At 37.1% G+C, this 15,000-nt stretch overlaps 1 protein-coding gene across 1 annotated transcript in view; it reads right to left on the reverse strand.

Annotated features, from left to right (window-relative positions):
* The window catches only part of LOC110170326 (voltage-dependent T-type calcium channel subunit alpha-1I-like), a 475,861-nt gene that overhangs the window by 72,204 nt on the left and 388,657 nt on the right, over positions 1-15,000 (reverse strand). The window lies entirely within an intron of this gene.

The following is a 15,000-nucleotide window of genomic DNA, read 5'->3' on the forward strand; positions in this document are numbered from 1 at the left end:
ATAACTAGGGGTGTGCAGAATATCGATGTATCGTATCGTTTAATGTGACAATACAGTATCGATATCGTGGGCTGCTGTATCGATATGTCACCAAGAGTATTTTTTGGTATATTTTACTAAATCATTGTGTTACAGCTGCAGTTTTGTTGTTTGTTTAGAGGAAGGAAACGCGTTAATGCGACACATCTGACATTTGCACTGTTTTTGATGATTAAAATGTTTGTGTTTAATTCTAACTTTGCACAAAATTAGTGGTTTGATAAAGACTTTTAGTATCACAGTCATGATTTAGCCTTTATTTTTACTGAACCATATCGAACTGATTTGAAATACATTGAATTGAACCAAAAGTGCACTGTATCGAGGTATGTATCGTATCGGCAAATTCTTAATGATACCAGCCCTGTATATAACACTATAACACAATCATATATACACTATAACACAATCATATATAACACAATCATATATAACACTATAACACAATCATATACAAACATATATAACACAATCATATATACACTATAACACAATCATATAACACTATAACACAATCATATATAAACACTAACACAATCATATACAACACTATAACACAATCATATATAACATATACACAATCATATATAACACTATAACACAATCATATACACACTATAACACACTATACAACACATAAACACAATCATATATAACACTATAACACAATCATATATAACACTATAACACAATCATATATAACACTATAACACAATCATATATAACACTATAACACAATCATATATAACACTATAACACAACATATATAACACTATAAACACAATCATATATAACACTATAACACAATATATATAACACACTATAACACAATCATATAATATATACACATATTATAACATATAACAATCATATATAACACTATAACACAATCATATACAACACTATAACACAATCATAATAAACACATATACACAATCATATATAACACTATAACACATATATACAACATACACAATCATATATAACACTATAACACAATCATATATAACACTATAACACAATCATATATAACACTATAACACAATCATATATAACACTATAACACAATCATATACAACACTATAACACAATCATATATAACACTATAACACAATCATATATAACACTATAACACAATCATATATAACACTATAATACAACATATATAACACTATAACACAATCATATATAACACACTATATAACACTATAACACATATATAACACTATAACACAATCATATATAACACTATAACACAATCATATACACACTATATATAACACACAATCATATATAACACTATAACACAAATCATATATACACATATAACACAATCATATACAACACTATAACACAATCATATATAACACTATAACACAATCATATATAACACTATAACACAATCATATACAACACTATAACACAATCATATATAACACTATAACACAACCATATATAACACTATAACACAACCATATATAAACATATAAACACATCATATATAACACTATAACACAATCATATACAACACTATAAACACAATCATATATAACACTATAACACAATCATATAACACTATAACACAATCATATATACACTATAAACAAACTATAACACTATATAACACTATAACACAATCATATACAACACTATAACACAATCATATATAACACTATAACACAATCATATATAACACTATAACACAATCATATATAACACTATAACACAATCATATATAACACTATAACACAATCATATATAACACTATAACACAATCATATATAACACTATAACACAATCATATATAAACACTATAAACAACATATAACATATATAACACTATAACAATATACACATATATAACACACACACATAACACAATCATATATAACACTATAACACAATCATATATAACACTATAACACAATCATATACAACACTATAACACAATCATATATAACACTATAACACAATCATATACAACACTATAACACAATCATATATAACACTATAACACAATCATATATAACACTATAACATAATCATATATAACACTATACATATCATATACACATATAACACATCATATATAACACTATAACACAATCATATATAACATATAACACAACCATATATAACACTATAACACAATCATATATAACACTATAACACAACATATATAACACTATAACACAACCATATATAACACTATAACACAATCATATATAACACTATAACACAATCATATATAACACTATAACACAATCATATATAACACTATAACACAATCATATATAACACTATAACACAATCATACTGTATATAAGACATCAGTCTAAGCAGGGACTCCTGACTTCCTCTGGAGTGAAGGAAGTCTGGGAGTCCCTGCTTAGACTGATGCCCCCGCGACCCGACCCCAGATAAGCAGAAGAAAATGGATGGATGGATGGATGGCATATAGAAGACTATAGCCAAGTGCAGCATACAGAGTATATACAGAGTCTGAGAGCAGCTGAGAGCTGAGTGCTGTGGGCACATACACATACACACACACACATACACATACAGACACAGACACACATACAGATACAGATACAGACACACATACAGATACAGATACACACACATACAGATACAGATACACACACACATACATACACAGACACAGATACACACACACATACACATACACATACACATACACACACACATACACATACAGACACAGATACACACACACATACAGATACAGATACAGATACAGACACACATACAGATACAGATACAGATACACACACACATACATACACAGACACAGATACACACACACATACACATACAGATACAGATACAGACACACATACAGATACAGATACAGATACACACACACATACATACACAGACACAGATACACACACATACACATACACATACACATACACATACACATACAGTTCTGTTGTATCGTGGACAGACAGACTCGTTTCTCAGGGTCTTAAGTGTTGATTACACAGAATTAAAGTAACTCTTTTATCAACTGGCACATTAAACCAAAACATGTCCGTCTGTTTACCTGCCTCTCCCTGACTGATCCACATGCTGCTCTGAATTAAGCTCTACACATTGTAAATCTGAATCAGTTTAACGGAAAGAGTTCAGAACCAATGATCAGTGTGTTTAAACAAAAACTTCGCTCTGACTGTACGAAGAGTCATAAAAGTTGAGGAATTAAACTTAGTTAAATCCAGACAAAGAGAAGAGGCCGAGAGCTTCACTGAGTCATACATTTAAAAAGAAAAAGAGCAGTGCAGGTGTTGTACGAGGGGAAAATCTGAAATCTCTACAGAATGTGGCCTTTATTGGAAAATGTACAGATGAGCGAAGTACAAACCCGAGGCACCCAGACTGAATATATTAAGAGTTATTTAATGTAATAAAGCACTCTTAATATATTCAGTTATATATATAGTTATATTATTACACTTGAGTTAAATCCAATTGAGAGAAAAACAGAGACATCTTTTCCTCCATATATATATGAAAATATATAGTTTTAAAGGTTTACTTTAAACCTGTATATCTTCTCTGTTGTGTGTGTTGAGTGTCTGTCATCAAATCCATGTTGCTTTTATTCACTCACAGTTCACTCAGTGTTTTTAACATCTCCAAAATATGTTAAAAAACATGTGGTTCTACATTTATCCTGGTTTCCTCTCCACAGACCTGATCTGTAACTTGGTGGCGTCACCTGTTTGTCTCCATAGAGATGAAGGAGTTTAAATCAGGGGTGTCAAACTCATTTTGGTCCGGGGGTCGTGTCCAACCGACTTTGATCCCAAAGTGTCCGGATCAGAAAACTCATGTCATATAAACCCCAAAAATAACAATAAGTTCAAATATTTGTGCAGAGAAACACAAATCTATTACAGAAATCTTTTTTAATTGATGAACTCTTTCTTTTACAAAATATTATAATATTATGAACAACCTGAAACTTTAAGAAAAATTTTATTTCAACACAAAGTTTTAACATGAACTTGTTTGTAAATAGAAATAAGTCAATTTTTGTTGTAAAATCCTGCACTCGGCTCCACTTTTCTCATGTTGGACATTTTTCTGATGAGGGTGTCACGGTCAACAGTCAAAACGATCGTCCTTTAAGAGCGTTTGGAAAGAGACAAGTCTTCATTTGTGCTGCTCTGGTGGGAGGGGCCACGTACAGAGACGCTGGAGACGCTGCTGTGATAAACACCACAGAAAATTAACAACATTTTAATAGAAAATATAATTAAAATATTTTAGTAGAAAATCAGCCGAGGGCCAGATTAAAGGTCTTGGAGGGCCGGATCTGGCCCCCGGGCCGTATGTTTGACACCCCTGGTTTAAATGATTTCACTGATAGCGCTGATTTATTCTTAATCACAAAAACACTGGACTTGAGGTTGAGTTGTTTATGTTATAATTTGGTGTTTTGGTTCAGTCAGTTCTCCAATCAGAAAACAGAATGAGCCTCACATGACTCTCTCGTTTGGGTTGCCAGGTTCAACGCTGAAATCCAGTTGGTTAGAACTTCAAATGCCTCTCTCTGATCTGAATGAGCTCTACCTAAACCCCAGCACCTTCACCAGCCTTGAGTCAGCGCTAGTGCAGCCTCTGCAGTTCACGGAGGGAACTCTGGCAGCTCTGAGCTTCACATGAGACCTGAACATGAACTGTGAGAATGAAACAAATCCAGGACGTGTCTCTGTGTGCAGGTGAATTATCTGGCAACACGGGGTCAGATGTGATTATTGAACCGGCGTTATCAGTAATAGGGGTTGAATTTTGATTTTGCCGCTTTGCTTGTTTGTCTTCTCTCTCGTCGCCTCCGCCTCCTTGATTTTGTTCACTCGTGTCTCCTTCACTCTTCACTATCAACCTGAACGCCGAAAGTTAGTCCCAGTGAAAAGCTTCAAGCACCACAAACCTTTTCCACCATTTACAAACAAAACCACCAGCAGCTCATCCTCATATTCCACTGAGTCATGTCCTTTAGCCCGAAAGAAGCTGAACGAGCTGAGCTGCAATGAGAAGTGCTGTTTATGCAAATGAGTCATGCGCTTAAAGTTTCTGTTTCAAAATGTAAACACGTGCATGCGCAAAACTGCATTAAACACATTATTATCTCAAACAGCTGATGTGGCTCTAGAGTCGTTTTGCTTTATTTATCTTAAAGTTTATTTATGCAGAAGATTTTAATTAATAATCTGCTGCAGTGTCACTTGTACAATAGTGTTTGGAAACGTTGGGTTTGATCTGCAGTGGATTGTGGGATTAAACCTCAGAGCTCCTCACTGCTGGAACATGGATCTATTGAAATAAGGAACATCCTGAGCTTCTTCTGCTAAACGAGCTCATGGTTCTGGTTCTGGTTTGGATAAAAGTTAATGCAAAGATGAGCTTGTGTTGAGTTGTTTTATTTATGAATGAAAAGAAGGAAATATGTTTTATTTCTTTTATTTTACAGTTAAATTATTATTTATGTAATCAAGGATTTTTTTATAATCTTAAATGTTCCTACATGAACTGCCGACCTCTTACACTTCAATAAAAAAAAAAAAAAAAGACATTGTGGAATTGGCAGATTTGTTTTTGCAGTTTTCAGTTTTAGGGGGTTATTTTTTCTTGAACATATATCGAGATATAGCAAAATATATCGATATATATTTTTTGATCCATATCGCCCAGACCTAATCAGTCACATCTCCACGGAGGCTGACCTCGCACCAGAACAGTTACACACGGCGCACGGTTAAGTAAATGAGAAAAATATACAGAACATTCACTTCTGGAATCAAAGGTGGAACGGCTCCGTCTCCGTGATGATCCTGTGATAATCCTGTGATAATCCTGCGAGAATCCGGCCGCGGTCAAACTCCACACGCCGACACCACCTCGCTCGGGGCCGCGGAGCTTTACGTGCGCACACCCCGCGCGCCTCCGCTCTGAATAAGATTTAGCTCAGTGTAAATTTCACTCGATTATGAGATCCGCAAAAGGTCACTCGTCTGAAAATCGCCGCGGTAACAGACAACAACAGAATGTGCCCGGCGAGCGCTTTAAACCGGAGAAACAAACACGGGGAAAATGGGAAAGTCTACTCCTAATGAGGCTATTTATACAGACGGTTGTTTTGGAGACAGAATGTGAAGACGGAGCCGCGATTCTGTGTCTTATTATCTGCTGTTTTCAGGACACACGGAGGAAAATAAGACGAAAAAAAAAAAAATCCGCCGGTGTTTTCCCTGATCGTTTATTTCTGCGCTGGGGCCGAGGCAGACGAGGCAGAGGTGGAAGACGAAGACGAGGCTAAAAATGAAGCAGTGTAACAAAAATAATGTTACTAAAGTAGAAAGACAAAGTAGTGGCCCAAGAAAGAGTAAAAAAGTACATCGGAAAAGTACTACTCAAGTAAAAGTAACTTAAAGAAAATATGCCTGGGTGTCAGTTTAATAAAGACTAATACTGTATAAATACTGGAATTACTGCTATTACTACTACTAGTACTACTACTACTTCAACTACTTCTACTACTACTGTTACCGCTACTACGACTACTACTAATACTACTACTTCTTCTACTTCTACTACTACTACTGCTACTATAAGTGCAACTGTTACTGCTGCTGTTACGTCTACTACTACTACTACTACTACTACTAATACTACTACTATTGCTGCTACTACTTCTATTACTATTACTATTACTATTACTGCTTCTACTACTACTGCTACTACTGCAACTACTACTATTACTATTACTACCACTACTACTACTGCTATTACTGTTACTGCTACTACTATTACAACTATTACTACTACTACTACAACTACTATTACTACTATTATTACTACTACTGTTACTGCAACTAATAATACTACTACTACTACTGCTACTACTGTTACTGTGACAACTACTACTACTACTGCTACTACTACTGCTATTACTATTACTGCTTCTACTACTACTGCTACTACTGCAACTACTACTATTACTATTACTACTGCTGTTACTACTACTACTGTTACTGCTACTACTATTACAACTATTACTACTACTACTGCAACTACTTTTACTACTACTATTACTACTGTTATTGCTACTACTACAGCAACTACTTTTACTACTACTATTACTACTGTTATTGCTACTACTACAGCAACTACTACAACTACTACTACTGTTACTGATATTACAGTTACTACTACTACTACTGATGTTACTGCTACTACGACTACTACTACTACTACTACTGCTACTACTGTTACTGCTACTACTGCAACTACTACTATTACTACTACTACCACTACTACTACTGCTGTTACTACTAACGTTACTGCTACTACTGTTAGTACTTCTACTATTACTACTATTACTACTACTACTACCAATACTGTTACTACCATGACTACTACTACTACTACTATTAGTACTACTACTACTACTACTACTACTACTACTATTGCTGCTACTTCTATTACTATTACTATTACTGCTTCTACTACTACTGCTACTACTGCAACTACTACTATTACTATTACTACCACTACTACTACTGCTATTACTGTTACTGCTACTACTATTACAACTATTACTACTACTACAACTACTATTACTACTGTTATTGCTACTACTATTATTACTACTACTGTTACTGTGACAACTACTACTACTACTGCTACTACTACTGCTATTACTATTACTACTACTACTACTACTGCTATTACTACTACTACTACTGTTACTGCTACTACTATTACAACTATTACTACTACTACTGCAACTACTTTTACTACTACTATTACTACTGTTATTGCTACTACTACAGCAACTACTACAACTACTACTACTGTTACTGATATTACAATTACTACTACTACTACTGCTGTTACTGCTACTACGACTACTACTACTACTACTGCTACCACTACTGCTACTACTGTTACTGCGAAAACTGCTACGACTACTGCTATTACTATTACTGCTTCTACTACTACTGCTACTACTGCAACTATTACTATTACAACTACTACCACTACTACTACTGCTGTTACTACTACTACTACTACTACCAATACTGTTACTACCATGACTACTACTACTGCTACTATTAGTACTACTACTACTACTACTATTACTATTACTACTACTGCTACTGCTACTACTACTACAACTACTACTACTATTACTACTACTACTACTACCAATACTGTTACTACCATGACTACTACTACTGCTACTATTAGTACTACTACTACTATTGCTATTACTACTACTACTGTTACTACTACTACTGCTACTGTTATTGCTACTACTATTATACTACTATTACTGTTACTGCTGCCACTTCTACTACTGGTACTACTACCATTACTACACTACTACTACTACTACTACTACTACTACTACTACTACTACTACTACTACTATTACTGTATTCAAGAGTAAAAAAGTATTTGAGAAAACCACTAACCACTATGCTGCTAGAAAAGTACAAGTTACTCAAGTAAAAGTAACCGAGTACTAGACCTACAGTATTTAAACGGGACGGGAGCAGCTGAGGAGAATAAAAATGCAGATTCGTGTTGTACTACGGTGACTCCAGTGACAAGCTCCATGTTTCTGCTTCATTTTTCCAACCGCACAAAAAAAAACGTCCGGGGCCAAAGCAGCGCAAGTACTTTTTAAAATCACAACGCAGTATCTGAATATCTGAATATAATACACACACACGAACCTGCTTTTTATTCACGGACGTCGGCTTCCTGTTACTGCCGACATTTTGAGGACTTTTTCACCATTCAAACATTTTCATCTTTCGGAAAACCACGGATAAAGATTTGAATTTAAATATTTTCAGATAATGTAGATTCAGTACACGGGGTCAACAGCGCCAAAAAGAACTGCAGTGTTGGTACTTCGCGGCTGTTCTACGTGTATGTGCACGGCGGAATGTTCAGCGGTTACCATGGTGACACAAAGCACTCGTTAACAAATACAGCCAGAAAAGTTTTTATACGTTTTATATGTTTTTATTCTGAATGGTCAAAGGTCCTCAAAATGGCGCCTAAAAACAGGAATTAGAAAACTACTATTACTGCTACTACTACTACTACTACTTCTACTACTACTACTACTACTACTACTACTACTACTACTACTACTACTACTACTACTACTATGCTACTACTACTACTGCTACTGCTCCCACTACTACAACTGCTCCTACTACTACTACTACTATTACTGCTGCTGCTACTACTACTACTACTACTACCGCTGCTACTGCTGCTACTACTGCTACTACTACTACTACTGCTACTACTACTACTACTACTACTACTACTACTACTACTACTATTACTACTATTACTACTACTACTGCCACCACTACAACTAATGCTATTACTAGAGAATGACCGATATATCAGTTGGCTGATATTATCGGCCGATATGGGCACCTGGAGACATATCGACTATCGGCCGATATACTTGCTGATAGGGGCCGATATTTCCCGTGGGCATGTGATACGTCGTTAAAAATCTTAGACTCTCTACATTCTGTTCATTTAATCCAATTTACAGACAGATAAATGTCCTAAGATGTGGCTCCACATCAGTATTTATCTACGGAGTCATTTGTCTGTGTGTGTCGTACTGTCCTGAACACACCACAGAGTCGCGTGTGTTTGTTTACACCTGCAGACACAGATCTAAACACTGAGATTATTTTCTTTTTACGGACAATCGGTTTGAGTCTGGATTAAAAGGACATTTATTAGTGCAGACTTGTGATGTGGGAGGAGCCTGTGTGAGCGGTGAGTGTTGGAAATATGTCGACTCTGAAGCTGGTTTTGGTTCTTTCTCATTGTTAGCGATTATCTGCTGTAGCTCCCACACATAAACAGGCTGTTTTCTATTGGTCTGTTGTAAAGTTACTACATTGGCCGTATATTTGTTACTGGACCTGCACTGATATGTAAATGAGCTGTGAACAGACGTGTGAATGATGATACTTGCGCATATAATTAATTACCGCAGCGCGCACGTTTTTACGGCTAAAGGCTAATAGCGCTAGTTTCTTTACTAGTTATGGGTCGGTCACGAACGAAGCGGCTCGTAGAGTCGGCTCTTTGAAGCGAACGACGAGAGCCTGATCCTTATTAGGAGCCGTGTTTTCTCTTTCTCTCACTTTTTTTCTCTTCACGCCGCGTGCAGACTCCTGGGAGTTTGACAGCGGCAGCGGCTAAAAACAAAACTTTCAGAAATCTGCATGTGCATAGGATAAAAAAATGTGCATATGTGGATGTAGTTCAGCATAAAATAAATAAACCAGGACTAATCTTGGGCTCGAGTGAGGGAGAGACCGAGTCCTGACACTCAGTCCCTGGTTCAGTTCTGGTTTAGTCCTGTTTTACACATGGTTTTAGATCCGGTTTAGTCCTGGTTTAGTCCTTTTTCAGTCCTGGTTCAGTTTTGGTTTAGACAAAACAATCTGAAGAGCCGCTTGGGACCCAAAAGAGCCAAATGCTTTTAGTGAGCCGAGCCAAAAGAGCCGGTTCTCTAAAAAGAACTGGAATACCCATCACTAGTGTCTAGAATGTGATGCAAAAATGCCATTAAGCTGAACTACTGTCTGTAAATATGACGTAAAGAGTCAGAATAACAATAAATGTTGCCTAAATAAACCCAAATTAAAATCCACCAGAGCCAAACCAAATTTTTTTAAACAATTCAAGATTTACTGTGAATTTTTACATCACTAAATATATCGGTGATTATATCGGCAGCTCCAACTCCCATTATATCGGTTTCATATCGGCCACAACAAAATCCATATCGGTCGGGCTCTAGCTATTACTACTACTATTACTGCTTACTTGTACTAGTGCTACTACTACTACTACTACTACTGCTACTACTAGTACTGTTACTACTGATACTATTACTGCTACGACTACTGTTACTGCTACCACCACTACTACAACTGCAACTACTTCTACTACTATTACTAAAAAGAGAAAATAGAACAGTAGTGTGAGAGTCCTGAGAGCAGAGGGAACAAACAGGAGTGTTTAATGAGAGCGGTTTGCATCAGCGAGCATCTGGAGCTCACACTCAACACACGCACGTTTATGGAGAATAAAAAATAATAATTTTCATATCATTAAAATCACGCTCAGGCTCCTCTGCACTCGCAAATTTTACTTTTAAGGATTTAATTGAGCGCAGTTCAGTCTCTATTTGTTCTCACTAAATCTCTACTAAATCTCATTTAAACTATTCAGTCCTTTAACTAAACTGTTTCACTCATTCTTTGTACTGATTATACTTTATTGCTGTACTTTTCACTTTAATGTTGTACTACAGGAGTGTCAAACTCATTTTGGTCTGGGGGCCGGATCAGAAAACTCATGTCATATAAACCCCAAAAATGACAATAAGTTCAAATATTTGTGCAGAGAAACACAAATCTATTACAGAAATCTTTTGTAATTGATGAACTTTTTTTTTTACTAAATATTATAATATTATGAACAACCTGAAAACTTTTAAAAAAATACAAATTTTCAACACAAAGTTTTAACATGAACTTGTCTGTAAACATGAATAAGTCCATTTTTGTTGTAAAATCCTGCACTCGGCTCCACTTTTCTCATGTGTTGACATTTTTTCTGATGAGGGTGTCACGGTCAACAGTCAAAACGATCGTCCTTTAAGAGCGTTTGGAAAGAGACAAGTCTTCATTTGCTGCTGCTGGTGGGAGGGGCCACGTACAGAGACGCTGGAGACGCTGCTGTGATAAACACCCACAGAAAAATTAACAAGATTTTAATAGAAAAATATAATTAAAATTTTTGAGTAGAAATCAGCCGCGGCCAGATTAAAGGGCCGTAGGTTTAACACCCCTGGTCTAAGTAAAGTGTTTTGTTGTTGCTGTTTTTTAAAAATTATCATCTTAGTATCAGAATCAGTGTCAAATTTTAGTATCACAACAACACAGGCTGCGTTCACACTGCACCTGAAGTGACCCAAATCTGATTTTTTGGCCCCTATGTTCCTGTATCTGATCTTTTAATGTCAGTCTGAACCACACAGATCTGATTTGTTCAAATGTGACCCAGGACACTTGGATCTGTGCTCCTGAAACTGATACATATTCTGATCTTTTGACATGTGACTTCAGTCTGAACGGTCAAAGTGCATTCATCCACCTACACGTTATCAACAAGACACAAACGTCACTATTCTGCACTGAAGTAGGAGAAAATTCTTAATGAACTCAGTGTGACTGAAGTGAAGCACATCTCCACTTCACCACAAAAAACACCACGACCAAAAACCTCGTCCTTCTCCTTCTCAATCTCCTCCTTAACCCTCTCCAGGCAGACGTTGCAGATTTACAACAGCTAAATGCCAATTACCTACTTACTCCAAATCCATATTTTATGAGCTTTTTTTACTGAGGAGCCTTTTCTCCCGTCCATGCTGATAAACGTGGACGATGCAGACTGTGTAAGAACGACTCCACACAAACAGCCCGCCAGAAGTGCAAAGTACTTTTGTTGTTTACAAAGCATATAAATTGTTTCTTGGAGCACCACCTGAAAAAGTGATGTTGTTCTGCCATTGTAAAGCTGTTACACTCTGATTTATGTTTTCATTGTAATGAAAAGTGGTAAACACATAAAGTTAGTGTTCATATCATTTTCAGTCTTCAGTGTTAATTTACCACACTGGACCAATGCTGCAAATCTGTAACATCCCAGAACTCACTGGATGTGAAGGTCTCTCTCAAACAAAAGTCCAGATTGTATATTACTAGGGCTGGGTATCATTAAGAAGTTGCCGATACGATACACACCTCGATACACAGGCCACGATACGATACATATCTCAATACACTGCACTTTTGATTTGTTAGGATATATTTCAAATAGATTCGATACGGTTCAATAAAAAAAAAGGTTAAATCATGGCTGTGATACTAAAGTCTTTGTTAAACCATTTCTTGTGCAAAGTTCATATGAAACACAAACATTTAATCTCAAGACAGTAAAAATGTCAAATGTGTTGAAATAAATGGTTTCCTTCAGTCCACAAGCAACAAAACTGTAGCTCTGGAACAAAAATAAATTTAGTAAAACACCCTAAAAATACTCTTGGTGATATATCAATACAGTAGCCCATGATATCGATACTGTTCATCACATTAACTATACGATATATCGATATTCCGATATTTTTGCACACCTCTATATATTACTACCCCCATATGATCATTTTCCAAATATCAGATTTTTTCCCGTTACTAAAAATTAATTTGAGCCTGAACGGTTAAAACAAGTAAGTTGTTCATGTTGTGGCTCCGGTATGAGAGGAACTTTAAAATCTCCAGGTGCTCGATGCTGCGTCCATTTTTGGACAACTTCTGTAAACACAGAGACGCTCGCTGCGGTTGACGTCGTCTGTCTCCAGTGTCACATGTGGGACACTTTTGACCGTTTAATGTTCACACTGGAGTCACACACAAGTCACATTTAACCCATTGACGCCGGTTGCAGTGCAGCGCTGAGTCTCCTGTCCAGATTGTCTGGTGACAGCGTACTGGTAAAGGGGGCCACATCTGGAAGCATGGGGGGCGTGTCCTCCTCTCGCTCATTCACTCCCACAGAGAGACACAAAACTGCCGGAGCTGTACTGTCGCCTTAAACCTTCTTTATCATGGCGGATTATTTCTCCATTGAAAAATAATCCAAATGTCCCGCACATGTTTCCATCAAGACCTGGTTTGAAGTAACAAACGTTGCTCTTTACTGCAGCGTATGAACGCCCTCAACCACTTGATCTGTTCGCTGTTCCAGACGCTCCTATAACAGGTGCCATATCACTATGTCATGTAACAAATAAACATGGTCAAACATAAATGTTGTCCGTGTCTTCACTGTCATTGTCACTGTCAGCATTTTTGTGTCTTGTGAAGGTTTAACGCGACAGTACAGCTCCGGCAGTTTTGCGTCTCTATGGGAGTGAATGAAGCGAGAGGAGGACACGCCCCCCATGCTTCCAGACGTGGCCCCGCCTTTACAGTTAAGATGATCACCAGACAATCGGACAGGGGACTCAGCGCTGCACTGCGCAGCATCCGGCGTCAATGGGTTAATTGGAAATGTGAACGACCTCCAAAAAACATCGGATTTCACCAAAAAATCGGAATTGAGCGTTAAGCCCTGCAGTCTGAACGTAGCCTAATTTGTACTACCGCTAAATCACATTCATACAGGGAAAAGTGGGTCGTGAAATGTCTTGCCTAATGACACAGCGACAGTTTTCCTTTGTATTCCCAGCGGCCTCTCATCCAAACTCTCCCCACGCTCAGCCCTGTTCAGACTTTTACTTTTAAGAAGCTCTGGCCACTTTTAATTCTACTTCTTCTTAAACTCCTAATTGCTTTAACACAAGTTCAGAGTCGTTTTTTAAAAGCCCGAATAAAACACGGAGTTTCACTTGAGTTTAACAGAGAGCAGATCCGGTCCCAGAGCAGCAGAGCGGGGCCCCTCCAGTCTGACCTCCGCTCCGGGGGTTCCTCTCTCAGAATCTTTCAGAATCTTCACACTCTTTGGACTTTTAAGACTCTTTGGACTTTAAACCGGAGCACGAGTTCGGGCCGAGTGCGAAACGGAGCGAGTCACGACCGGAGCTGGAGGACACAGGCAATTTATCTCTCTGTAAATGTTAATGAAGCTTAACGTGCTCTGCTCCGGTGAAAGGTCTGCAGCTGCTCGTCTCCACGGCGACGCTGGGTTATGACCTGAATGTTGCGCAGAATGGCATTAAAGTTCACAGATTGAGTGTGGTTCAAAAGTACAACACGAGTGGATCATTCTGTTATTATTTACCGTATTTTCTGCACTATTAGT

This window comes from Boleophthalmus pectinirostris, unplaced genomic scaffold (genome assembly GCF_026225935.1).
Source record: "Boleophthalmus pectinirostris isolate CB_2022bp ecotype Guang Dong unplaced genomic scaffold, ASM2622593v1 HiC_scaffold_22, whole genome shotgun sequence".
Classification (NCBI taxonomy): domain Eukaryota; kingdom Metazoa; phylum Chordata; class Actinopteri; order Gobiiformes; family Gobiidae; genus Boleophthalmus; species Boleophthalmus pectinirostris.